The 25853-nt window shown below is 38.8% G+C and overlaps 2 long non-coding RNA genes across 3 annotated transcripts in view; one reads left to right on the plus strand and one right to left on the minus strand.

Moving 5' to 3' along the window:
• LOC102547911 (uncharacterized) overlaps nt 1–25853 on the minus strand; it is an 89843-nt gene that overhangs the window by 60592 nt on the left and 3398 nt on the right. The window contains exons 1-2 of one of the 2 annotated variants that reach the window (XR_015683829.1): nt 12624–12690; nt 7420–7459 (exon numbers count right to left, since the gene is read on the minus strand). This is a non-coding gene — a long non-coding RNA (uncharacterized LOC102547911). Of the gene's footprint in view, nt 1–7419; nt 7460–12623; nt 12691–17982; nt 18041–25853 lie in introns of those variants that run through there. The other variant, XR_015683830.1, reaches the window with a different exon arrangement.
• LOC120101692 (uncharacterized) lies at nt 21149–25780 on the plus strand. The gene is made up of 3 exons (XR_015683831.1): nt 21149–21369; nt 22599–22694; nt 25602–25780. It is a non-coding gene; the product is annotated as an uncharacterized LOC120101692 (long non-coding RNA).

Raw genomic sequence — 25853 nt, forward strand, 5'->3', positions numbered from 1 at the left:
TTGCAGATGACATGATAGTATATTTAAGTGATCCCAAAAGTTCCACCAGAGAACTACTAAAGCTGATAAACAACTTCAGCAAAGTGGCTGGGTATAAAATTAACTCAAATAAATCAGTTGCCTTCCTCTATACAAAAGAGAAACAAGCCGAGAAAGAAATTAGGGAAACGACACCCTTCATAATAGACCCAAATAATATAAAGTACCTCGGTGTGACTTTAACCAAGCAAGTAAAAGATCTGTACAATAAGAACTTCAAGACACTGAGGAAGGAAATTGAAGAAGACCTCAGAAGATGGAAAGATCTCCCATGCTCATGGATTGGCAGGATTAATATAGTAAAAATGGCCATTTTACCAAAAGCAATCTACAGATTCAATGCAATCCCCATCAAAATACCAATCCAATTCTTCAAAGAGTTAGACAGAACAATTTGCAAATTCATCTGGAATAACAAAAAACCCAGGATAGCTAAAGCTATCCTCAACAATAAAAGGACTTCAGGGGGAATCACTCTCCCTGAACTCAAGCAGTATTACAGAGCAATAGTGATAAAAACTGCATGGTATTGGTACAGAGACAGACAGATAGACCAATGGAATAGAATTGAAGACCCAGAAATGAACGCACACACCTATGGTCACTTGATTTTTGACAAAGGAGCCAAAACCATCCAATGGAAAAAAGATAGCATTTTCAGCAAATGGTGCTGGTTCAACTGGAGGGCAACATGTAGAAGAATGCAGATCGATCCATGCTTATCACCCTGTACAAAGCTTAAGTCCAAGTGGATCAAGGACCTCCACATCAAACCAGACACACTCAAACTAATAGAAGAAAAACTAGGGAAGCATCTGGAACACATGGGCACTGGAAAAAATTTCCTGAACAAAACACCAATGGCTTATGCTCTAAGATCAAGAATCGACAAATGGGATCTCATAAAACTGCAAAGCTTCTGTAAGGCAAAGGACACTGTGGTTAGGACAAAACGGCAACCAACAGATTGGGAAAAGATCTTTACCAATCCTACAACAGATAGAGGCCTTATATCCAAAATATACAAAGAACTCAAGAAGTTAGACCGCAGGGAAACAAATAACCCTATTAAAAATGGGGTTCAGAGCTAAACAAAGAATTCACAGCTGAGGAATGCCGAATGGCTGAGAAACACCTAAAGAAATGTTCAACATCTTTAGTCATAAGGGAAATACAAATCAAAACAACCCTGAGATTTCACCTCACACCAGTGCGATTGGCTAAGATCAAAAACTCAGGTGACAGCAGATGCTGGCGAGGATGTGGAGAAAGAGGAACACTCCTCCATTGTTGGTGGGGTTTCAGACTGGTAAAACCATTCTGGAAATCAGTCTGGAGGTTCCTCAGAAAATTGGACATTGAACTGCCTGAGGATCCAGCTATACCTCTCTTGGGCATATACCCAAAAGATGCCTCAACATATGAAAGAGACACGTGCTCCACTATGTTCATCGCAGCCTTATTTATAATAGCCAGAAACTGGAAAGAACCCAGATGCCCTTCAACAGAGGAATGGATACAGAAAATGTGGTACATCTACACAATGGAATATTACTCAGCTATCAAAAACAACGAGTTTATGAAATTCGTAGGCAAATGGGTGGAACTGGAAAATATCATCCTGAGTGAGCTAACCCAATCACAGAAAGACATACATGTTATGCACTCATTGATAAGTGGCTATTAGCCCAAATGCTTGAATTACCCTAGATCCCTAGAACAAACGAAACTCAAGACGGATGATCAAAATGTGAATGCTTCACTCCTTCTTTAAATGAGGAAAAAGAATACCCTTGGCAGGGAAGGGAGAGGCAAAGATTAAAACAGAGACTGAAGGAACACCCATTCAGAGCCTGCCCCACATGTGGCCCATACATATACAGCCACCCAATTAGACAAGATGGAGGAAGCAAAGAAGTGCAGACCGACAGGAGCCGGATGTAGATCGCTCCTGAGAGACACAGCCAGAATACAGCAAATACAGAGGCGAATGCCAGCAGCAAACCACTGAACTGAGAATAGGTCCCCTATTGAAGGAATCAGAGAAAGAACTGGAAGAGCTTGAAGGGGCTCGAGACCCCAAAAGTACAACAATGCCAAGCAACCAGAGCTTCCAGAGACTAAGCCACTACCTAAAGACTATACATGGACTGACCCTGGACTCTGACCCCATAGGTAGCAATGAATATCCTAGTAAGAGCACCAGTGGAAGGGGAAGCCCTGGGTCCTGCTAAGACTGAACCCCCAGTGAACTAGTCTATGGGGGGAGGGCGGCAATGGGGGGAGGGTTGGGAGGGGAACACCCATAAGGAAGGGGAGGGGGGAGGGGGATGTTTGCCCGGAAACCGGGAAAGGGAATAACACTCGAAATGTATATAAGAAATACTCAAGTTAATAAAAAAAAGAAAAAAAAAAAGAAAAAACAACTTTGAGTTACAGGTATAGATAAGGGAGAAGAATTCCAAATTGATAGCATATATCAGATATTCAATAAGAACCTAGACAAAAACTTCTCCAAATTCAGGAAAGATACACTCATACAAAAGCCCACACAGGACATCAGTTAAACAAGACCAAAAAGGATATACCCAAAGCATATCATCACTAAACCATTAAATGTATGTAAACAAAGTATACTGAAAGCTGCAGGAGGAAAAAACAACCATAAAAACCCTCAAGTCATATAAAAAATGAAAACCCATCAGAATAAAATCTGTTTTCTCTATGGGAACTTAAAAGTTATAAGAACCAGTTTCTAAAAGACTGCTACAGCCAGCCTAGGATGGGCACCACCATAGAGTGAAAGGATGAACAGAAATACCCATCAAACAAGACCAGGAAGTAAGCAGCACTGTAGTCCTAGAATCTAACTAAGGAGACACTAGTATTCCTCAACAAATACCCACCAAACTCTGGAGCACTAGCATCATTAAATAAATATACTGCTGGATTTAAAGACACAGACTGGCATCAATCCATTAGTAGTAGGTGTTATCAGTATTCTATCTACTCTCTCCAATAGATGGGTATTCTAAACACACACACACACACACACACACACACACACACACACACACACACACACACACACACGCTGAACAGAGAAACATTAAAATTAACTGACATCGTACATCAAGTCAACTTACCTAGCAAATATTTACAAAATATTCCACCCCACCTCTAAGGAATACATATTCTCCTCTGTAGCATGAAGACACTTTTCTAAAACAGAATGTATTTTGAAACACAAAACAAATCTTTCCAAATTCAAAACAGGAAATAACACGTTGCATCCTCTCTGACCACAGCGTACTCCATCTTCTAATTGACTGAAAACAATGTGCTAGTGAAGGCAGAAGCTCACAGAGAATAAACAGCTCATCACAGAATGATGACTGGGTCAAAGGAAAGAAGTCAAGTAAGATGTAAACAATATCCTGGAACTAAATAAAAATGCAAGCACATGGAAAGCAGTCCTGCAAGGGAAATTGCAGCTCTCACTGCATGCATTAGTGAAGCAGAAAATGCACGAACAAATGACTTAACAATGCAACTCAAAAACTGGGAGAAACGCGAACAAAGCCAAATCCATGCCCAGCCAATGGCAAGGAAAAATAAAAGCCAGAATAGGAATCAATGATATAGAAACAAGAAACTAATGCAACATAGAATCAACAAATCTAAAGGCTATTTGGAGGGGTGGGGAGAGAAACAAGCAGACCCTTGAACCAACTGACCCAAAGAGTGGACCCAAATTAACAGAATAAGAAATGAACAAGTAAAACACTACAACAGATTACAGCATAGAAATCCAGAATACTGTAAGTAACATTCTTTTTAAAAATAAGCTATATGCCATTAGCCATAACACCTTAAATAACAAAATAAAAAGGATGAATTTCTTGATTCAGTCATACCACCAAAATTAAAACAAGTCTGCAATCTGCAGGACGTCAACAAACCCTTTACAAATGAGGAAACCAAAGTAGTAATAAAAAGCCTTTTAGCCAAAAACCAATCCAGGACCAGATGGATTCACAGAAGATTTCTTCCCAAATTTTAAAGAAAGTGTTATAACCAATCCTTCTTAAACTATTCAAAAGATACACACATATACATATATACATGTGGTAGTAATAAATTTAAAAGAGGCCACAAATTTGAAAAGACTAAAGAGGAGTATATGGAAGGATTTGAAGGGAAAGAAGAAAATTAAGAAATTATAAACTTATATTAAATCTCTAAAATAAAAGAAAATAACATTTCGTATTAATCTTTCTTCTAATTTTGGTTAAAAGTTTGTGATGGTTTCTTGTTTTAATTTGTCTCTTGTTCCCTCCTCCTCTTCCTCCTCATCCTCCCCTATTCCTCTCCCTCCTCAGGATCTTTCAGATAGACAGGTCTTGCTTCTTAAATCACTGCTTCTCTCAAATTCTAGATCTTCCTGTCTCACCCCCACCCCCACCCCCCAGTGATGGATTTACAAGGATGTGCCACTAGGTTCAACTTAAGTTCTTGACTGTAAGAAAACTTACTTGATGAATTATTTATTTTCTTAAATGTAGTTTGTGTTATATACTATAACACATTCTAATAAGAATTGTCACAGTTTTTTTTTATAATACTCTAAGGAGAAATTTTGGGGGGATCTATTTCAAATAGAAAAAGATTGGGTCCCTGAAGTTACCATTCCAAAAGCTACAGAGACCCATCTAAGATTTTAGTCCATGCCAAAACCCCTATCCACATATGTAATATGTAATGTGAGCTCTGCTGCTCAATTATCCTTCAAATTATATTTTGTTTTAGAGAAAAATTAGGGTCTGAAGACTTGTAACTCAGCAGAGAAGATATACCTTTTTAGTCAACTTCCCCAGGCCTTCCTCAGAGCTTCATTTGAGGAATGAATGCATGTGAGGCAGCTTTTCTTTTTTTCTTTCTTTCTTTTTTTGTTTTTGTACCAGCAGCCTGGTGGTTTATTAACCTATCTGTTTACCTTAGATATTGAAGAGAATTTCCATGTTCCAGTATAATCATGCAGAATGCATGGACAGGGTTTAGAAAACTATAGAAAAAAATTGCAGGATACAATTTATTTTTTATTAATATTTTACTTTCTCTTGTTTTTCTAGTTAGGAAAATAGTTGTGAGGTCTTTTACTTGTGGGAAAATGTAAAAAAATCTTTTAAGAATAAAATAAGTGCTATGCTATGACTGCTGTGTTCCTCTGGGTATCATTTGCGTATCAGTCGATTGGTTTAAGATTTTAATTGATAGGTTTGCATATTAGGTCATCTATTTTACATACTTACTCTGTACTAAAAGGTAGGCTGTCTTCTGCACAGAGTAAGTCCAAAAGACAATTTTCCACCCTCCATATTTCTTTATGTTGCCTGTGGAAAATAAAGAACCTATTTTTTTCAATGGCAACCATAACTGCTAGAAGCTGGAATAAAGTCTGTAAAAGGAATCATCAGGATGAAGAGTGGCTAAGTGGCAGTCAGAGTTGTAATTCAAATGACAAGAAAAAGTCAGTCATGCAAGGACCAAGGGAACGATCACACTCAGAGAGAATGGGCTAGCTATTGTGCCAGCAAAGATTCTTTGTGCTGGAGCCGGAAATAGGGCTGTTGTCCCCAGAACAAGCAGTGCTGAGAGCATCAGAGGTGATGAGAGAGTGACCGTGAGGATGGTAATGACTTTTGTCTCATGTTGCTATATAAGTTCTAAGTAATGTTCACTTTATGGTTCTGCAGACGGAGATACCCAGTGTCAGAGTGATGGATTTTGGTAAAATGCTTCACGATCACAGCATCATGGGATGTGGGGATCATATGTAAATACCAAGAAAGCACAAAAACACAGAAAACAGCCCCCTCCTTTTTTCTTAGAAAGTCACTATTCCAAATGTGGGCTCCCTCGCTCATAACTCCATCTAGCCTGTCCTTGGTTTCTACCTCTCTGTACGACAACAATGAGAGGCAGCCAAGGCACAACAGGAAGAGAGGCAAATAGACTGAGACAAGATTTGAAAATCCAGTCCTCAGAATTTGCTTATGTGTTATACTAGAGAGGGTAATAAAAAGAGCACTCAAGAGTCATTAGCTGTCTTTTAACTATAGACTCCAAGGTTGCCATAGAAAGGCATGTTGTTAGTTTTTAGGATGGGGAGACTGATAGACATATAACTTCTATATACTATTTGAAGGTTTTATTGGCTAAATTAGTAGAAAAATCAACAAGCAATTATGAGTTTCAAGCCTTAAGAATTGTCTGGGGACATAAATTTGAAGAAGTGAGCATTGAGACTCAAAGTTAGTAAACTCTGCCATACAGACCAAGTGTCGTCACTGTCTGACTTTTATGTGTCTAAAAGCTATGAGTGCTTTCTCATGTTTAAATGGTTGAGAAAATTCAAAACAAAAGGAATATTTCACGACACATGAAAATGATATGAAATGCAAGTTTTCATGTCCATAAATAAAGCTCCTTTGGAAGCTAGCCACAGTCACTCATTTATGTGCTACATTCGGCTACTCTCTTACAGCAACGGCAATGCCGAAGAGCTGTGATAGAGACCATATGGCCTGCAAAGTCAAAACTATTTACTACATGGCTATTTATAGAAAATGTTTGCCTACCACTAATTTAGATGATATTGAACCTATGGGACTAGATGGTAGATCTTTGCTTGTGTCTGGCTGCCCAGATGTCCTAGAAGAATGTGGGAACCTAGGAAGAGGGCTCTCCATTCATTCGCCTGCTGTGAGCCCCACTTGTGGACTCTCCAAGGAAGGAACAACATCAGAAGAGAATGATGGATTAGGGAAGCCACACGGGGCTCCTGCATTGCAAGCTCCAAATTAACTGTACAGTGAGCAGACTTGCAAACTTAAAAAAAAAGCACATGGGAAAAGACCTTCTGTTTATTTTTCCCCTTATTAATTTACCACAGCCACCACTGAGTATCCCATTTTCTGTCTGGGAAGAGTGGCTGGCAGGGCCAGCCATCAGAAAGCAGCTGGAAAACCCCAAGAAATTATGGAACCCTCATAAAACAATGCAAGGACAATGTTTTTCAAACCACTTGAAAAACTGAAGAGTCCATTCTGGTCATGTTATTGTGTTTTTCGTGATGTGTTAACAACCGTAATGAAGGACCTGGATAGTGTGGACTCGGGAGGGATGTTTCTAATGAAATTCATACTCCTAGAAGAAGGATTCACGGAAGGCCCTATTAGTGAGGCCTGTGCTTTAGCATGCAAACAGTGCCCAGGAACAATCTAGACTAAAAACCCAGAAAACCAATTTCTCAGCAGAACTTCAAATGCATGAATGTTTTCAATAGAGCACCAAACACTGCATATTAATTATACTTACACACCCACTGGATCTATACAAGTTTTCAGTCCTGAAGAACCTGTTGAAAAATAATCCTTTTTCAATAATTTAGCTAACAGAGGAGAGGGAATTCAGAGCTTTGATTTATATACTTCAGAATTGTAAGACAATCACTCAGTCTTTATAATGTTTTAAAATATTTATGTTGAGTGTTCCATGAGGCATTTGAGTACATAGGTGGCCTTTGATTTGGTGTTTTGAAATATTGACCTTGACACCAAGAAGAAAACTACTATATCCACTCATATAGTGTTTTCTAGGAATGCTAAAGGTTCTAATTGTGGCAAAGCAGAGCCATTCTGCCTGCCATGTACACTTACGCTGACTGGCCAGCCTTGCTATTTCCTGGTCACTTTGATGACTATTTACTTATCTCTAAGGCTGCCAGTCAGAGGAAAAAGATTTTCCAAGCCGTTCTTTGTTGAACTGTTATTATTGTTGGCATTTGTGGATAAAGGGTTCCAGGTGTAAAAGTAAGTTCCATACATAAAAGTTTCTACAATTACCATTTTCCAAACTTCCTCATTTGTTAAAACGGCTTATAAAATCATTTTCTCACAAGGTAGTAGTATGTTCTGGCTTACCTACATTTGGATATATTCATATGCATACATTATTAGATCATATGCACATATTGAATTTTGATCTGAATAATTCATGCATGTATTTATGTATAGATTATAGTTTAAGAATCCCATCCTTGAATATTTTATACAAGTTCCACTCCGTCTTTTTTGCCCTCCAACTCTTCCCATGGATCCTCTTACTTTCTCTCAAATCAATGACTACTTCTTACATAAAAACACCCTGATGAGTTTTTCTTGCATGTGGATAGGTTTAGAGCTGACTTTCTGTGTTTGGACAACATAAAGTGGGGTTTGGGGATTAGGGCCTTGCAAAAGTTTCCCATCTACAATGGCATGTCATTTCTGTTGTTATTGTCCAAGTCTTAACTTTGGAGAAATTTGTTGAAATTTGTTTTCATATTGTTGAAATTTCCTAGGCACAGCTTCATCTTTATATGTAGAAGACAGTATGTCACAGCAATGTCCTGGACTTCTGTCTCTTATCATCTTTCTGATTCTCCTTCTATACTGTTCGATCAAGTTTGCATGTAAGAACTTTGTTTTAAATGTGTCTATTGAATTTAAGAACCTCACAATCAGTGATTCTCTGCATTTTAACAACTTGAGAGTTTCTATAACAGTCTCAATCTACTGAAAACGGAAGGTTATTTGATGAAGGGCGGAAGCTACACTGGTCTATGTGTACAGGATCTCTAGAATGCAATTATAAATAATGCAGGTTTAGGAGCATTCAATAGAAGGTTCTCTTTTAGGGTCATGACCTCATCATTCATAGACAATCAGCTGGGTTTACAGTAGCAAGCAGGAATTCCTTCCTATTGATCAGGACATTTCCCCATGATATAAGCTTCACGATTGCGCCTTTAGGGTATCTTGCCACACTGGTTATTGTTATGATTGAGCAGTGAAGCTGGATAGGATTATTAATTACTTTTCTCCCTTAGCAGCTTGCCTGGTACCTTGAGTTATTGTGAAAAAGAGAGCTACTCCTCAGGGAGGAAGCTTCCATGTCAGTTTCAGCTGGATTCCTCCAGGGCTTATGTTTGAAATATGGGGCACCTCTAGCAAAAGGGTCTAACCTTTCAGTTCTTGAAAACAAGAAAGGGCAAAACTAATACCTGAAAGTCATTTGAACTCCCCTGGTACTGAAGCTTTGGTAGATATTCTATGATTTTGGGGTGATCATTATCTTAACACACACACATTTATACACATAAGCACTTCATACTTGGTATCTAACTCTATCCCATTTCTCCTTGTTCTTTGTAGTCTGTAATGACTACTCTTCTATCATTTATGAGCTCAATCCTGAGCTTCTACTAGGAGCAGATTATGGAGTATTTACCATTCTGTGTCTGCCTTATTTCATTTACCATCTTTCGGTTTCATTTATGTTCCCCCGAATGGCAGGATTTTATTCATTTTTACAAGATAATAATATTTTATTGTACATCCACACCACCACATTTTCCTTACCCAGTCTTCCATCAGTACTAACATTCTCTTGCCAAGCCTTAAGTACACGACACAATTTCAATAAACAGGTTATTATAGTGGAGAATAATAGCACTTTATTGTTTAAAACCTATATCGATATCCAGGTTATCCTTTTCACTTGTTCTCTACTGCATTCACACAGACTGTTTTTTATCTACATGCTTAGAAAGAAAGAAAAAAGAAACAATAACAACAACAAAACCAAAGCAAACCAACTAAGGTGAGAAAAATTGAAAGCTTCCTTCAGCACCTTGAACAAACCAATTCCAAGGGAAAAAAACAACTCAAATCTTGCCTTTTTTGCTTAGTTCACTTTCCATGTATGACTGGTAGTCCTAGTGCTCATCTCTCACTAGTACTTGTATTAAAACTGCACTCATAGGTGTGGAACATAAGACCCTCAGTAGACAATGCGTATTGTCCTTTGATAAACCCACAGTGCCATGTTTGTCTTATGAAGTTGCCTTTGTATTTTCTTCTTTTAAAACAAGTTTATTTTTAATTTATGAGCATGAGTGGTTAGTCTGTGTGTATATTTGTGTACTGTATATGCACAGTGCTTTTGGACAAAAGGAGGGTATCGGGAATCCGAGAAGTTGGGTTGTAAATCGTCCTGAACTGCTATGTGCATGTGGGGGACATGTCTGGAGTTCTCCATAAAAGCAACAAATGCTCTTAAGTGCTGAGCCATCTCTCCAGCCCCATCTCGGTTTTTTATTTTGCTATTGTTTTCTTTGTTTGCTTTTCTTTAAATGTAGAACACATCCCTTGAGAAAATTAACTGAAAATATAGCTTGTCTCTCACTTGCTTGCTTTCACCATGTGTGTTAGATTTCTTTGTTGATATATATATATATGTGTGTGTGTGTGTGTGTGTGTGTGTGTGTGTGTGTGTGTGTGTGTGTGTGTGTTAAGGTTTTTTTTTCTTTTCTTTTTTTTTCTTTTTTTTTTTTCAGAGCTGGGGACCGAACCCAGGGCCTTGCGCTTGCTAGGCAAGTGCTCTACCACTGAGCTAAACCCCCAACCCCATATGTTAAGTTTTAATGTAAGTTCTCTAAAGGATTAAGCAGAAAGCCATGCTTTTAAAATAGCAGTAATAATTCATGCTTCCTAAGTTACAATGAAGAAAAACACCTTTGGAAAGGAAGAAGATAAAGATCTTTCAAAATGAAGATTGGACATTTGGGGGCTTTGGAAGTGAACTATGGCATTATTTTTTTCTGATTCCCTTTGGCCAAGGTCAAGGCATCACTTAGCCTGATTCAGCATTGGTTACTTCATTCTAGACAGAAAGCAGGATACTGGCTGCTTTCTTGATAGCTCGAAGAGGATGGATAAGCAGGATCTAAAATCTGGAACACTTTCCAACTGCCAGGCAACATAACTCACTCCAACACAAAAATAGGTCATTAAATGTCATCAAAGGGTAACGTACATGATCAGGAATCAGCTTCCTCCTCTGTTGTGTCGACAAAGGCTCTTTGTCCCTTTAAGAGTTTTCAGCCACATCTCCAGTCACATCCTAAAAGCTTTCCTCATGTGTTGGGTAGGTGTATCCGGTCGCACAGTCCTGTTCAGAACTTCCTGGCAGATGTCATAATTTACTGTCACCCTCTTGCAGGAATGCAGAACAAGGGGCCCCCATGCCAGCACTGTGATCCATTGCCTGACAAGTCCTGGGTGTCAACCTTCAGCAGGCCCAGCGGAGGTGAAACACCATTTACCTGATAGTGCCTTTGATAAAGTGGGCAATTAGATGCACTTGGGAAATCCTGGCTGGAAACTAGTTTAGGAAATATTACAGCCACATCAGGTTTCTTAAAAGTTAATAGAAAAGATGGAGCGCTCCAGTATTTGCTTTGCTCTCTGCAGAAGGCAGGACTACAGGGTCATATATGAAGTTTTATCTCTTTGGGTGTCTGTCCTGCCTTCTTACTCTTATTTCCTCCAGACACAGTAATAAATCCCCCAGCAGAGATGGGAGTGAGATGAAAGGGATCAAGCGACACGGTTTACAGTTTAGGATCATAGAGCCACATTGTTTTTTTAGGCCCCAAGCTCTTCCTCTCTGTTGTTTTGTTTGTCTGTTTTTGTTTTTGAGACAGGGTCTCATGTTGTTGCCCAGGCTTCCCTGGAACTCATAGTAATGGTCCTGTCGCATGCTCTTGAGTGTTGAGATTACAAGCCTGCACCCTAATGCTTAGCTCTCTTCCTGTCTTTATTTTTCTACTTTTTCTTTGGTTGCTGCTTGTCTCTGTTCTCCCCCAGCCCCTCTTTTGCATACACTCTCTCTCTCTCTCTCTCTCTCTCTCTCTCTCTCACACACACACACACACACACACAGACACATGCACACATATACACACAGATTCACTCAGAGCAAAGAGGACTTAACATTTCATCTCACTGGAGCATTCTATCTTTGATGTCAGCACAAGGGCATGATTTGTTTGGCATATATTCCACACCCTCCTCTTTGCTTCCTCCTTACTAGATGGCTTCATGAAGCTTGCCAGCGATTAATGAATCTGGAAGGTGAGCGACAGTTATCTTAAGGGCTCTCAAACATTTGTTTCCACAGCCTAGCCAAACTGTCCTGCTGCATTAGCTCTAGTTAGATTTCCTGTGGATAACGACCTGTGGAAAATAAACCCCATCTTTACCCCAAAGTTGCCATCAGCATGGAGCCCTGTTTGTATGCCAACAGTGCAGAAGTTCTCCCTCCGTCAACCATGCAATTTCCATTCTTCTTTAGGCTGACAAGCATTTTACCTTTGAGAAGGAGTTAAGTCTGTTGTGAGGTTAGACCAACCCTACATCTCCTTTGGATGCGGAAGCCTTATGAAATTGAAAAGTCGTGACTGATCTGGAAAATGTGCTTACAAATGGTGGAACAGGGAAATGACTTCTTCCCGTAGGCTTGTTCCTTCTGTGTGGGGTGGAAAAGGTGGGAGGCAGGGACAGGGTGTTCTCTGTCATTGGAATTCCCCTGTAGAGTCACAGGAGGTGAGCAAGCCTTTGGTTTTCCTTTTGTGTGTGTGTGTGTTTTATTTTGCACCTAGACCAATAGACATGAGGAAAGTTGGCAAAGATACCCACATGAGGTTTGTTGTCGCTGATGATCAGGTCTACAGAGGTTACCAAGGCATGCTGACCACTGGAATATGGGGCCAATTAGGCCTTGGCTTCCTTCCAAGGTAGCCATAGAATCATTTGGAACCACAGTCTATGTCATAATGCCAGTCACTGTGGGGAAGTGAATGACTGAGTCTTCCTTCCCATGTTTGCTTCTGGACCCATGTAGTCATGGTCTCTTTAGCAAATAAAGAGGCTACTTGGAATTGGCAGAGACTGAAGTGGGATAAACTAAAACAGAAAAGCAATGCTTTAGTACCACAGAGAAAATCTAAGAATTGAGAAAAGAGGTGAGATGGTCCTTATTCCTGTGCCTAACAGCTACACTATGTCTTCCTGGTGATGATTCTGAATGAACCCAAGTTACGTTTTCCTTATGATCTCATTTACTGGGCTTGAAGCCCACCTCAATCATCATGTTTGGAGTCTAATGAGCTGTTTGCAGGACAGTGTTGAAAGGTACATAAGATAAAAAGAGAGTAAAATGTGTACATGTAGGTACAGAGCCTCAAAGTCCAGGCTCCTCAGCAGAATATTGCCTTCATTCTAGAAGAAACACTGGAGGAGTTTCCAATGATTCTTCTGCTCTTTTGCATAGTATCTGTGGTACTGAAGTCCCTCCAACCAAGATGCAGGGTCCATGCTGTTCTTGGAGTGGAATGCAGAATCATTGGAAGGATACTGGACCGTTCTGCCTAAACCCTGCAGTGCACTTCACATTCCTGCTTGCTCGCACCACGCTGTTTTCCCCAGCCAGGACAATATGCCCTGAAAAACCTTCTAGATAATGAAACAGGAGAAACTGTTTTATGTCTCTCCAGCTGTCTTAGAAGAGCCCATCCTAAATCGGCCAGAGATTACTGTCCCTGGAGAACATGAACAGGCCAAAGTCAGTGTAGCCTAAGTTCCTAACCCAAAGACATAAGAGAACAGTAAATCATACTGCTTGGAACCAGCGTCCAGTGAGAGACTGTTATATGACATTATTACAACAATACAAAACAAAACAATACAATACAATACAATAAAAACGATGACCCTTTGCCTATTGGATTGTTTCTGGGTCTCTGTTCACTTCTTATTTTTGTTTTTATTGTAAGCCAGTGTAATGTCTTTCATGTAAATTTTCTGGCCTTTGTTTTATCTATTATCACACAAATCCTTTCTCCCCATAGATCATTTTGTTCCAATGCAACACAGGACTCTAAGGTCATCACAGGACAAAGAGCATTAATAGGGAAATGCTCATTTCTTCTCAAAAGTGATCCTCACTTTGGGTTGTTTCTGACATCTGCAGAAAAAGAAATTACAAAATATACATGTGTGTAGTACATTGAGGATGTTTTGTATTTGGAGGAAAAATAGCAAGCAAATCTTAACATATTCCTGTTGAGTTAAGCAAAAAATAGAATGAGATTTTTGAGCACATTGTAGATGAGGTTATTATTATTTATCTGGACAATAATGATGTGGGGGAGAGACACCTAACTATGACATCCCAAGTCACTCATCTAACTCACTGTAAAGCCACTAGGGAGATTTATGAAGAATCAGCAGGGTTTACTCAATGAAATGCATTTCCTGGAAAGGCACTTCTGGACCTTTGAATTCTTAATCCTCCTGTTGTCAGACTTCTCGCAAATATCTGCTGGACTAGGAATCTAGAGAGCTGGAGTCTTATGTCTCTATAGCCACAAGAAGACATAGCCTTGACAAAGTCATTTGTTTTCGTTGGGTTGGATGTTACTGTCAAGCAAAGGCTTGAGTCTGATTCATTCTCAGGAAACTTCCAGGAGTGGGTTTTAGTGGTTTAGTGAGATTGTGGTGCTGGTGCTTTCCTGGGCCTTATAGGAAATAGAAAGGAAGAAGTGTTGACAAAATTGTGCTACCTGTGATCTCTTCATAGCTTCTCAGGAAAAATGAAAGAGAAATTAAGCACCCTATAGGCTGTTAGAAAGCAATGAGACTTTCATCTCCTGCCTTCTACCTAGAAACTAGAAAGGCCTAATCTGTATTATTAGAGGCTATCTTTAATGAAGAGAGCATTAATGGTCTATGCATCTTCTAGGCCCCAGTATGAAAGAATGGCATAAGAACTGGACATACCCCTATGTGGAAACTCTTAAATGTCCCCTGTGGCAACTAGATGAAATGTGACCACCAGAAGCTTCCATTCTCTCTTCAGCCATGGCCTCAGAAAATCTCATTGAAAACCTTGGAACATGCAGCAAAATGATGAGCTGAGGTTAGAAAAGAACAGTAAGTGTCCCATCTTAAAATTTTCCTAGCCTTTCAGACTCCATATAAATGATGATTATGCATCCAATAAGAAAGATCATAAGTTTAGTGAATGAGTCAAATAACATGGAAAAGAGGGGGACTGCTTGACAAGGTTGTTGGAGACTAGGCTTGGGAAAGAATGCCTAAAGAGTAAGTGACATACACACTATGGGAAACACATAACACACACACACACACACACACACACACACACACTCACACTCACACTCACACACACACTCACACTCACACACACAAATCATACACACATACACATCACCCACACATACACACCACACACTCAAATACTCACCCAAATATACATACGACATACACATACACACCACCCCCCCAACACACACACACACCACACACTCCATTCTTTTGATATAGCACACAGGACTTATTTATCATCTTACCAATAGTGTATCCTGAAGATATTTTTAAGGTAGTTCTTGATCAGTTTTGACATCTTTAAATAGTACCATGCTTTAGAAGGAAGCTCTGGAACTGGATAGGTTATTTCATTTTACTTTTTAAACTTATTGATTTTCATTTTATGTATATGGATTTTTTTCTTGCATGTATGTTTGTGTGCTGCATGCATGCAGTAACAATGGAAAACAGAAGAGGACATTGGATTCTCTGGACCTGGAGTTACAGGTAGAGTTCCCTGTAAGTGATGGGAATCAAGCCTGTTTATTGGAAGAACAGCCAGATGAACAGCTCTGGAAGAGCTAAATGTCTCTTAACTTCTGAGTTATCTATTCAGCTTCTGGAGACAGCCAATTGAAATTCTAGCTCCTAATTTCCATTTGGAAATTTTACCAATAATCTTCAGTTTCATTATATGCAAAAAGATAAAACTGATAATGTATAGTTCATATGGTATTACAAGGACTATGAAGAATAGTAGACATAATTGAATTAATGTCTTCATTGATTATGATAGATGCTTTAAATGCGAACCAAATGCATTACATCCTGAGGTTACAAGACAAATAAGCAAAGAGAACAGAGTTGGTGATTTGTTTAAAAAGTTAGCTATACAGTCATTCCTCACAACAAAAAAAGTTGAAGATGAAGAAATAAAGGATAAAAATTAAATAAGATAGGTATTGAAGACAAAGTATATAATAAATAAAATCAAAGAGTAGCATTGACTAATAGAAATATAGCATCTAGATCCCATTTTGAGATGTTTGAGGAATAAACACAACTCATCAACTTGCTACATTCTTGGAGTTGGACAGCACTTAGTAGTCACTTAATTTAATCTTAGCTCCCTGAATGCTGTTTCTATTTATTCTGAGTTCTTTGGTCAAGGACTGAAAGTTTCATGTTTCATATTTCATCCATCTAATGAAATAGTATTATATTTTTAAATAATTATAAAGGGAAAAATAGCAAAATTGAATCATATATCTATGATAAAGTGATCAAAGTGTTAGTACCATCAATTTATAGCTGTAATTAAGCATTCTAATAGGTGAAGAGTACAAATAGAATTTATTAGCAAATTCTAATAGATGATATTGGGATATAATGAGAGAAAGAATGTTTTAATAATCTTACTTTCTAACGGGCTACTGAATTATTGATCTAATTCATACTTTAATAATTATTATTATTTTCATTGCTGGAGTCTATTTCCAAAGTACTATAGGAGGATTCAAGTAAATGTTAATCAAACTGAAAGTGTGCAAGAAGAACCCAAGAAGGTAGGAGGACAAAATTTTGAGAAACATAGGTTAAATGTACATATATTTCTTAAATATAAGTAGATTGAATCAATAAAATTAAGAAATATCAGCTTGGAATAAAAGAAAATTTTAATGAAATCTGATATTTAATTCCTGGAGAAGTGTTACTCATCTTAATCTTTTGACAAAATACCTGACAATGGCTGATTAGGAAGGAATGTTTTATTTTGGATCACAGTCCAAGGGTCCTCCATGGTGGTGAAGTCATGGAGACAGAAGTTTGAGGCAGCTGGCTTCATTATGTCCAGGAAATAGAGAAAGATACTTTCTCCATTTCATCCAGACCAGGACCCAACCAGTGGAATGGTGCCACCCACAGTGTAGTTCTTCTTATCTCAGTTAACCTAATGGATATCTCTCACAGCAATGCCCAGAAACTTGTGCCCTAGGTGACTGTAGACTCTAAAGATATGACAATATTAGCCATCATTAGGTATATTTATATATACCTTTTGACTTTTTATAAGAATGGCATCTTCTGAGGTTGTATACTTGATATGATCCAATTCTAGAAACTATCAAAAATGTGTAGCTTTCTGTACATGTACAATACAAAAGAAAAGAAAGTTGAGTATTAAAGTTTAAAATATCCTTTGTAGGATTATAATTTTCAAAACATACGGTAAAAGGTCTACTTAAACACCTTAAACCTCCTTCTAGCCCACAACCCACCAGAGACAGTAGAAAGGAAAGGTTAATAGGAGGATGTAGACCTGTTTAGAAATAGTTCTTTAGAGCAGATCCAATCTATATTGTAAGGATATCAGCAGTTCAGTTTACATGAATCTTCCCCAGTAGCTCAACCCACTCACAAACACCATTCACGAATCACCAATGGCAGTCTAATTCAGAAGAAACCTCTAGGCTCTGCCAAGTGGCCCAAGTTAGGAGAGGTAGCAAAAAACCACAACCAGAAGTTCTTTGTTGCATTTCTGTCTACAAAGTCACAGCAAATGATGATCAGCAAAGAGTGGCAAGGCAAACCAATACCACACAGCATCATCAGTGATAACCAGCATCAGCAAATTCTAATGAAGACCAGCAAATAGTGGCAAGGCATACCAATACCACACAGCCTTGTCCCCTGTCTGTTGAATTATATTGCTATCCTTTCCAAACATCATGTGTTCTTTTAAGCATCTGCTCTAGCAAAACATCACGTGACTTTTTCCAAAAAAACACCATGTGCCTCTTCTCAGCAAACCATCCTCTCATAAGACAGCTTGTAGACAAACATTACATGATGCAACTGAGTCTCCAAAGAAACCAGAAAATTTTACCTCAATCTCTCATGTGTATGTGCCTGAGCATGTGGTTCCAATGTGGAGGATGTGGAACCTGCAGGGGTAAAGCAGACAAAGTGTGTCACTAGGAGAAGGTACTGAAAGTCATCATCTTGGCACTGCCTCTTCATCATGCACTGAGGTTTCAGAAGTTCTACTGAGATCAAGGCACCATTCGCAGAGCTCCAGTCGCCATGCCCTTTCCATAATTATAGACAGTCTCCACTTAAACCATGAGCCAAAAGAAATCCTTTCTCCTATAAATTGTTCCTGTCTGGTATTTGGTAGCAATGACAAGAGTAATCAATGTCTTGGGTAAAAGATATCACAGGGATATTAAACAGAACAGATATAAGAATGAGGACATGAGCAAGTCAGTATAAAAATAATAATAACTTCAATTCACAGGAAGATTTGATTTCAATAGCTATGCACCTAATTGTATGCTCAAACCATAGGAAACAGCTAGTAATACAAATCCAGGAAGATATTAGTAATAGGAGATTCTAATAAAGAAAAGACAGAAGACACTGGCAAAGTACACTAGTGCAGGGAAGTTTGCAAAGGACACTGGTGCAGGAAAGTTAGCACCCTTCCCTCAAAACCTGAAAAGATAAGTCACCCAAAATATCTTAGTCTTTTAGCATATTTCTCTATACAGTTGGTGGAATTTCAGGAGAAAATTAGCAAAGACAAGAATAGAGGCTAAAAATGCATAAGGAAGTCACGCATTATAATAGTTTAATACAAATTCACAAAGCATAAAATAATAATAAATGGCAACAAGATAGAAATCGAGGTTGACAAAATTTGAAAAGATGAAAAGTTAGATTTCTAAAAATCTGACTAATAATGCAGGAATAAAAAATGCAGAAATAAAAAAAAACAAAAATAACACTAGGAAAGAAAAGATGACCACCACACACTAAGTCATTGTTGAAGATATTTTCAATAAAATAATGGTTTTAGATCTAGTTTTAAGACTCTTGAAGAGACAGTTATAGTGAGGGATGCTTGTAAGCAAAGTGCTAATGCGTTAGACGTGATTTTGCCAGTGTTCTAGAATGACCATTTTTAACCCTTAATATTTTTGAAACTATAGGGAATTTTATAATCCATAGATAAACATTATAGTTCCATTTTCTAAAACTTATGATGTCTTAGACTCATGAAAACCACGTGTTGGTAAAGGCAAGAGAATGAGTTGGAAGACTTCAGGTCACTGAAGGGAAAAGGAGGTCAGGACTGAAATTATACAGCATATAACACAATCAAGCACCAAGGACAGGTGCTCCTAGATCTCCAAAGCTATGCTCTGCTGTGAAAGACAGGCAAATAGTGACACACCTGAGAACAGACCTGGAAACCTTCTAGGTCATAGGACCACTTTTCCAGGTGCTTAGGCCCTCTGTTGATGGCGGGGCACAAGTTTATCGTTTTCAATGGCCACAGTTTTATGTGTGTCTTTACACTGAAAGACCAGGAATTATAGAATTTCACTGTCAAACTCTGTGGCATAGAGTTCGATGTTTACAAACTAAAAAGTACAGTTATAGTGACAGATGCTTGTACAGGAGAGGTTAGTCAGTGAGTACTTGTGATTGAAGCATTTCAATAAAGAATAAGGAAGGCTTTTCTGGAGAAAGGACAGGAAAGTTCCCTTTGGAGTGCTTGCAGACTCAGATCAGAAAGCCCCACCCCCTTTTTTTATTGGTTAAACTAGAGTTGATTTGCATTAAGACGAATCTACTTGCATATGTTTGAAATGGCTCCTCTTTCCCCAGCAAAATTAGTGTGAAAGTCATTCAGCTTTTCCCAATCAAAGCTGGAGCTTCGTGCCAACATATCTTAACCATGGAAGGCCTGTCCTCATCTTGCCAAACTCAAGCCAGAAAAGAACGCCTACTGCCAACTCGAAGCTCTTTTGGCACAAATACCCTTCTGCATGTTCAGAACATGAGAAAAACAGAGACAAACACTTCTCCCTCCAAATGCTCACCCGCATGGGGAGGAGGCTCTGTGGCCATTCCCCTCAGGGAAGAATCCCACACACCAAGTATAATTTCCAGGCATGTTGAGTAATCGGGCAAAATAAAGTTGGATTCTCCTACCTTAAATCTAATTAATCCTCTTCTATTTTACATTAATTCTATTGAAATATGGCAACAAAGTTCGTTCACTTGGGTTTGCATTTTCCAGCTATGTTTTATAAGCAAAGGTACTGTGTAAAATCCTAATGTAGAATGATTTAGAAAAGCAACAGAATCGATTCTTAGCAAAAGAGCAAAAATTCATACTCTTAAATTTCTGTAGATCCAAACAGTAGAAAAGCAGTGCCCCAGAGTTACAATAATTATTATTATTTGCTAATAGTAATTATTATGTTTTGCACACAGTCTAATCATCCACTGTGTTAGCTGTTAGGTGACTAACATGTGCCATGACTACACGCCTTGGTAATGAATTGTGGGAAAAGCACTGCTTAAGGTAATCTGTAACTTTAAGTAATGCATACTTAATTCTTATTTCTTCTGAGTTCTGCTTTTCAAACATGTAGATGACAGATTTGCCTACTATGTAGGGAAAATGCTTACTGCAGATCAGAATCGGCTATATTCCAATGGCAATGAATATCACAGCATTAAGACATGCAGCTCGAATAAAATTCATCAAATAAGATCACATGTGAAAACTTTAAAAACTAAATTGCCATTTGAATTTTCCCCTGTTACTCCCAAGCAGAAATCTCCAGCCAGAAAATTAAATTGTGTTTATTTATTTTGTCTCCACCAAGACTATGAACATAAATAACATTTTCAGTCAGTAGTTGTTTTAACAGGAAAAAATTATAAAAATAACCTATAAATCTACTATAAATATTTATGTATTAGGTTGTTTAAATGTACACACACACACACACACACACACACACACACACACAAACACACACATATATGAATCTGATAGTTGAAGAATTTCATACTTTGAAATTCGGTTTATTAAAAGCTCTGGTTTTACAGTACTCACAGGAGAGGATCGGCTAGAAATAGTGGTCCCTGTTGGTTTGAGGTTGACTAGATCTATAATTTATGTGTATCTGAGCGGTTGAGTAAGGTGAAGACCATGAGGAGGTCATTTACACATGTCTCCTTTCTTCCTGAAGGCCCCATGCAACGTATGTGTAGGAGGGAAGCTTCCAATCGTTCTGAAGATGAGTGACAGCAAGACGACTACTGATCCTCAGGAATGTTTTCACAGAACAGGCGGTTATTTTGTTTCTTTGTATTTCTCACAATATTCATTTCATCGCTTTGATAACTGGCTAGATGTGAGTTGATTAAGAACAAGATGACGAGTAAGAAAGGAAAGGTGGAAAGAAGGAAGGTAAGAGGCAGGGAAGAAAAAGCCAATTCTTAGAAAGGTGCTTATGTCAACCTGTTTAGTTGTAAATACATTACGCTCCTCATTTCAAAATCTGTTATGTCTCATCAGCACTGTGTTTTAGTGAGGAGACTTCTGTAGACAGATGGCGGAGTTGTAGCCAACAAAACGTTACTAACAAAAACAGTCTGCAGGGTAAAATTACTTCATGACCTATTGGTAGACGATGTAAAACATCTTAAGTAGTTTTTCCTTTTCTGAAGAAGCATTTTAGAGATCTGCAAGACTGCATTAGTAATTCAGCTTCAACAAAGCACAACTCTTTAAATTACACTATTCAGCCGCCATGACTCCAGGGTCAGTGCTCAGGAACCTCTGCATATTAATAGTACCTGCCCTCGACAGGCAATTCTTTTTGCTTATGCTGCATTTTATGTGCTATCCGTAGGCCCAAGCTAACATGAGCAAAACAGGATAGATGGCATAAGAAGACATTAACTGGGACTGTAAGCTGCCCAAATATTCTCTGGGTTAGTCATTTCTGGTATCCAGTGGAGTGAATGCAGCATTCATTAAGGCCCAGAGACTGTTCAGGCATGGTCCAGACAGTCTGCTGGCAGAAAGAAAGCTGAAGGCAAGGAAGGCCTGTGTTGATTGTCGTCTATAGTTATGAGTCTGAGAAATAGTAGCTATGAATCAGTCTGTCTGAGGCTTTGTTGTCTATATTCACAACAGCAAGGAAGACAATATTTTACAAAGCTTTAGGAGTAAAATGAGTCTTAACCACTAGAGAGAAGAATCATAGTCTGCAGCTACATTGCCTGGAGGCTTAATGATGATTCAGTGTAAAATTAGACCAATTAAGCATCCCCCCCATAGCGCTGTCTTGAGTGAGCAAGATAAGATCATCAGTTCCCTTTGACTCATGGAATCTTAAAATTAGATCAGATCTTAGAGAAGTTTCTGGCCATGGGGTCGTAGAATTTGAGCATACAAGGCATCTCACTGGAGATCTGGTAAACCAGTTTTCACAGATGGGGAAACTGAGCCCTGGCAAGGTTAGTGATGAACAGTGATTCAGGAGAGTGGGTGGTGGGGATTGATCTACCCCAGCAGGTTGATAGATTGATAGACTCGTTCATTAAGACTATCGCTGTTCATTCAGCAAATGTGATTTACCTGTTCGTTCTCAATGCAATGTTATCAAAGAACCCAATCTGATGTCTCACAAGGATCAGAGAAGGCCAGAGTTCTCCAGAACCTGCTGCAGAAAGCTGGTGACCATCTTATACCTCCAAGGGCTTTCAACCCTAGCAACACATGCATAGGTAAAGAAAACGAGATGCAAATAGTTTATGTGGATTGCTTCAAGCCTGTGCACGTACTGGGTGACCGTAATCTTTCTCAGCATTCTGAGACCAGGCCACATTTAGGCCAACACATCATAACCTTAAGAGATGGGACCTAGATGTTGAAATGCTCCGAAATGTCTTAGGTGATTTTGAAATGCAGCCAAATTCTTGGAACCACTGGGCTAAGTGAACTCTTTTTATTTCATTTCATATAGAAAAACTTTTCCATCATGGGGGAAATAATTTGGAGACATCAGAAAAGAAAAGAAAATTTCTAGAGGGAAGCCTTGCTACACACACACACACACACACACACACACACACACACACACACACATGCACACGCGCATGCACGCACGCACACCTCTAAATGATTATCAAGAACTTACACATTCACACAGGGGAACATATTATAGAAACGAAAGATCTACATGTTGCTGGTTTTTTTAAAAACTCTAAGTCAAGTGTATGATGTTTAACCTATTTTTGCGTTGCTCACCAAATTAGACATAAATATTCCCAAACGTTTACATTTTGAAAGTAGGCCTAAAAATCAGTGGGTGGTTTCTCCTTCCTAGTATCACCAATACTGTAAGATTTTACGATGATATATCGACAGGATTCTATCTCCTGTGAGACCTAATGCAGCTGCCTGGCTGCTTTTTCTCAGAAAGCTTTAGTGTAAATGTTTGAAAATGGCGGCAGGTGTTTGGGTTCAATTATCCATTGTATAATTCCATCTCCTGGGCTGAGGGCTGAATGCATGTGCGTGCTGGGCAAGTGTTCTACTGCTACAATAAACCCACAGCTCACAGACCTTTACTTGAGCTTGTGTATATGTATATACAGTATATGTTTATATGTAATATATAGAAATCTCTATTGTATATTTAAATTCATATTGGTATATACAATCAAAACAGTACAGATTATATCATATTTGAGCAATCCACTTTACCAAATGCCTTCATATAAAATGTTCGTCATTTAATTTCTCTTAAAAAATATTACATTTCTCTTTTTGGTCTGCTCTTCCTCTATTCACAGTTGGCCAGCAGTTGACTCTGTACTAAGATAGAAGGCTATTCTTCCCCTTGAAGTGTGTGCATTAGAATCAAAGACCATATATTTCTGATTGCTGTTTCCAGAATGCAGCTCCTATGAGGAGCTTGCTGATTCGTGGAGGACATGATGAGCCCTCCCATTGTTTATCTGGTCCAGCTTAACTTTCATTATTTGTATCCCCATGTTCAGCTGTGTACTGAAGCTGAGTCTTTATCCCCTCAAGAAGTAAGTCAGAGGCAGGAGACTCCCATACCCCACCCCTGGTCCTCACCCCCCACCCTCCACCCCAAGTACTTTACCTAAAATCCATTGCAAGTGATTTTCTCAACATGCATTAAAAGCATTCTTGTTCACAGGGATTTAAAGCTGCAATTACATTCCGAATAACTTTCTAGCCTAGATTGTATTTAATCAGCACGACTTTAAGAGATTAGGAGATTGTGGGAAGAGTTTAGAATAGTCTTTCCTACAGAAGTCTGACATTCAGACCAAAATAAATCATCATTCTGTCATTCTGTCCTTGTTCTTATGCTCGTCTTTAAAATTCTTGATTTCTATAGGAAATTGTTCTGTGAGTTTTACAAAAGGAAAGGGTTGGGAAATGCATGTACTGAACACCAAAGAACTGGAATCTGTAATAAAGAGCAGGGTTCTTACTGAGAAAATGCCCAGCACTGACAATCTCTTTTATGGCCCTACTGACAGATTTATCAAAATAAATAGACCACCATGCTCTTTGGAGTTCCTGGGAAAGTGACCATAGCAGGAAACTTTTAGAAGAGTCACTCAAATCAGCAGATAGGAGAGGAGGGGGAACGACCTGTCCATCAAACGTAGGAGAAAAGACAAATGACATTTCCATCTTTTTTCTGTTCTAGTCTCCCTTTCTGAGACAGTGCCAAACTGCACACCACATCTCCACAGTAATCAACAGACAGGCCATGTCTGTCCTGAGCACTTCTGTGTGTGCAAACCTAACGGCTAGGGTATCCACCAGGCATGTAGTCTGATGATGATGTTTGAGTCGGTTGGCCACAGCTGCTTATTTCATTCCTAGTCCCAAGTTAAGAAGAAGAAAGCCACTGTATTCTCATAGGGGAGGGTAGGAAGTGCAGAGGGATGGCAGAAACATTCAGATGTCTCATCCTGAGAAGACAGTAGTAAAAAAAAAGTCTAAGAGTTATTTGTGCCAAATCAATGGGCAGACCCAGCCTGTTTATCTGTTTATTTCCATAGGTTATCATTTGGACAAGAAGAGTCATCTTTAATGCCTGAGGGCTTTCTTTTTTGAAACACTATCTTTTCTCCCTTTTATTCCCAGTCTCTTGCTTTACAAAGAAAGAACTTTTTGGCTTTTTTGGTATTTTTGCTTCCTGCCCCCAATTCTATTTGTGTAACAAGCAGAAACTAAAGGTATAGATATGCGTGTGAACAGCTGTACAGGAGAAGACAACTTCATGATTTTTGAATTTTTATTCAAATGACAATAAATTTTTATTTCACAAGCTTCAAATACTCAGGCTTAGGATACTCATACTACTTATAAAATGATGTCAAGATTTGTTTAAAGACACTTGATTCCACATAAATATTTTTGAGCCTTTTTAAGTATAGGAAAAATGTTGCCAAGGTCATGAGGCAATGGAAATTCTGTGACGTGCTAAGTCAAATGCTGCCTGAACCTTCTGACTCGTTATTCTCTCTGTGTTTTCTGTTGCTCTCATGTGCTTGTTTAATATGATCATGGACACGTATGTTCATGGATGTGTAGTTTCCTTGCTTATTTGCTCATCAGGTGTGTTTCTTCTTACCACCTAGGACAATGACATCAACTGTTAGAGATTCCAAAGAAACTAATAAAAGAGTCAACAGAAGGTGGTACTTTCACAAGTTACAGAAGACATACTCCATACCATGTTTTCTGACACCCCCCCTGCATGTGTGTGAGTGTGTGCGCGTGTGTGTGTGCATGTGTGTATTAAAGCACCTAACTCACATTGCCTTGGCTCATATTTTGGGTTTCTTCCTACAGGAACTAATTTTCACCCACATCTCCTTCATTCTCTGCTT

This window comes from Rattus norvegicus, chromosome 3 (assembly GCF_021556685.1).
Source record: "Rattus norvegicus strain SHRSP/BbbUtx chromosome 3, alternate assembly SHRSP_T2T, whole genome shotgun sequence".
Lineage (NCBI taxonomy): Eukaryota > Metazoa > Chordata > Mammalia > Rodentia > Muridae > Rattus > Rattus norvegicus.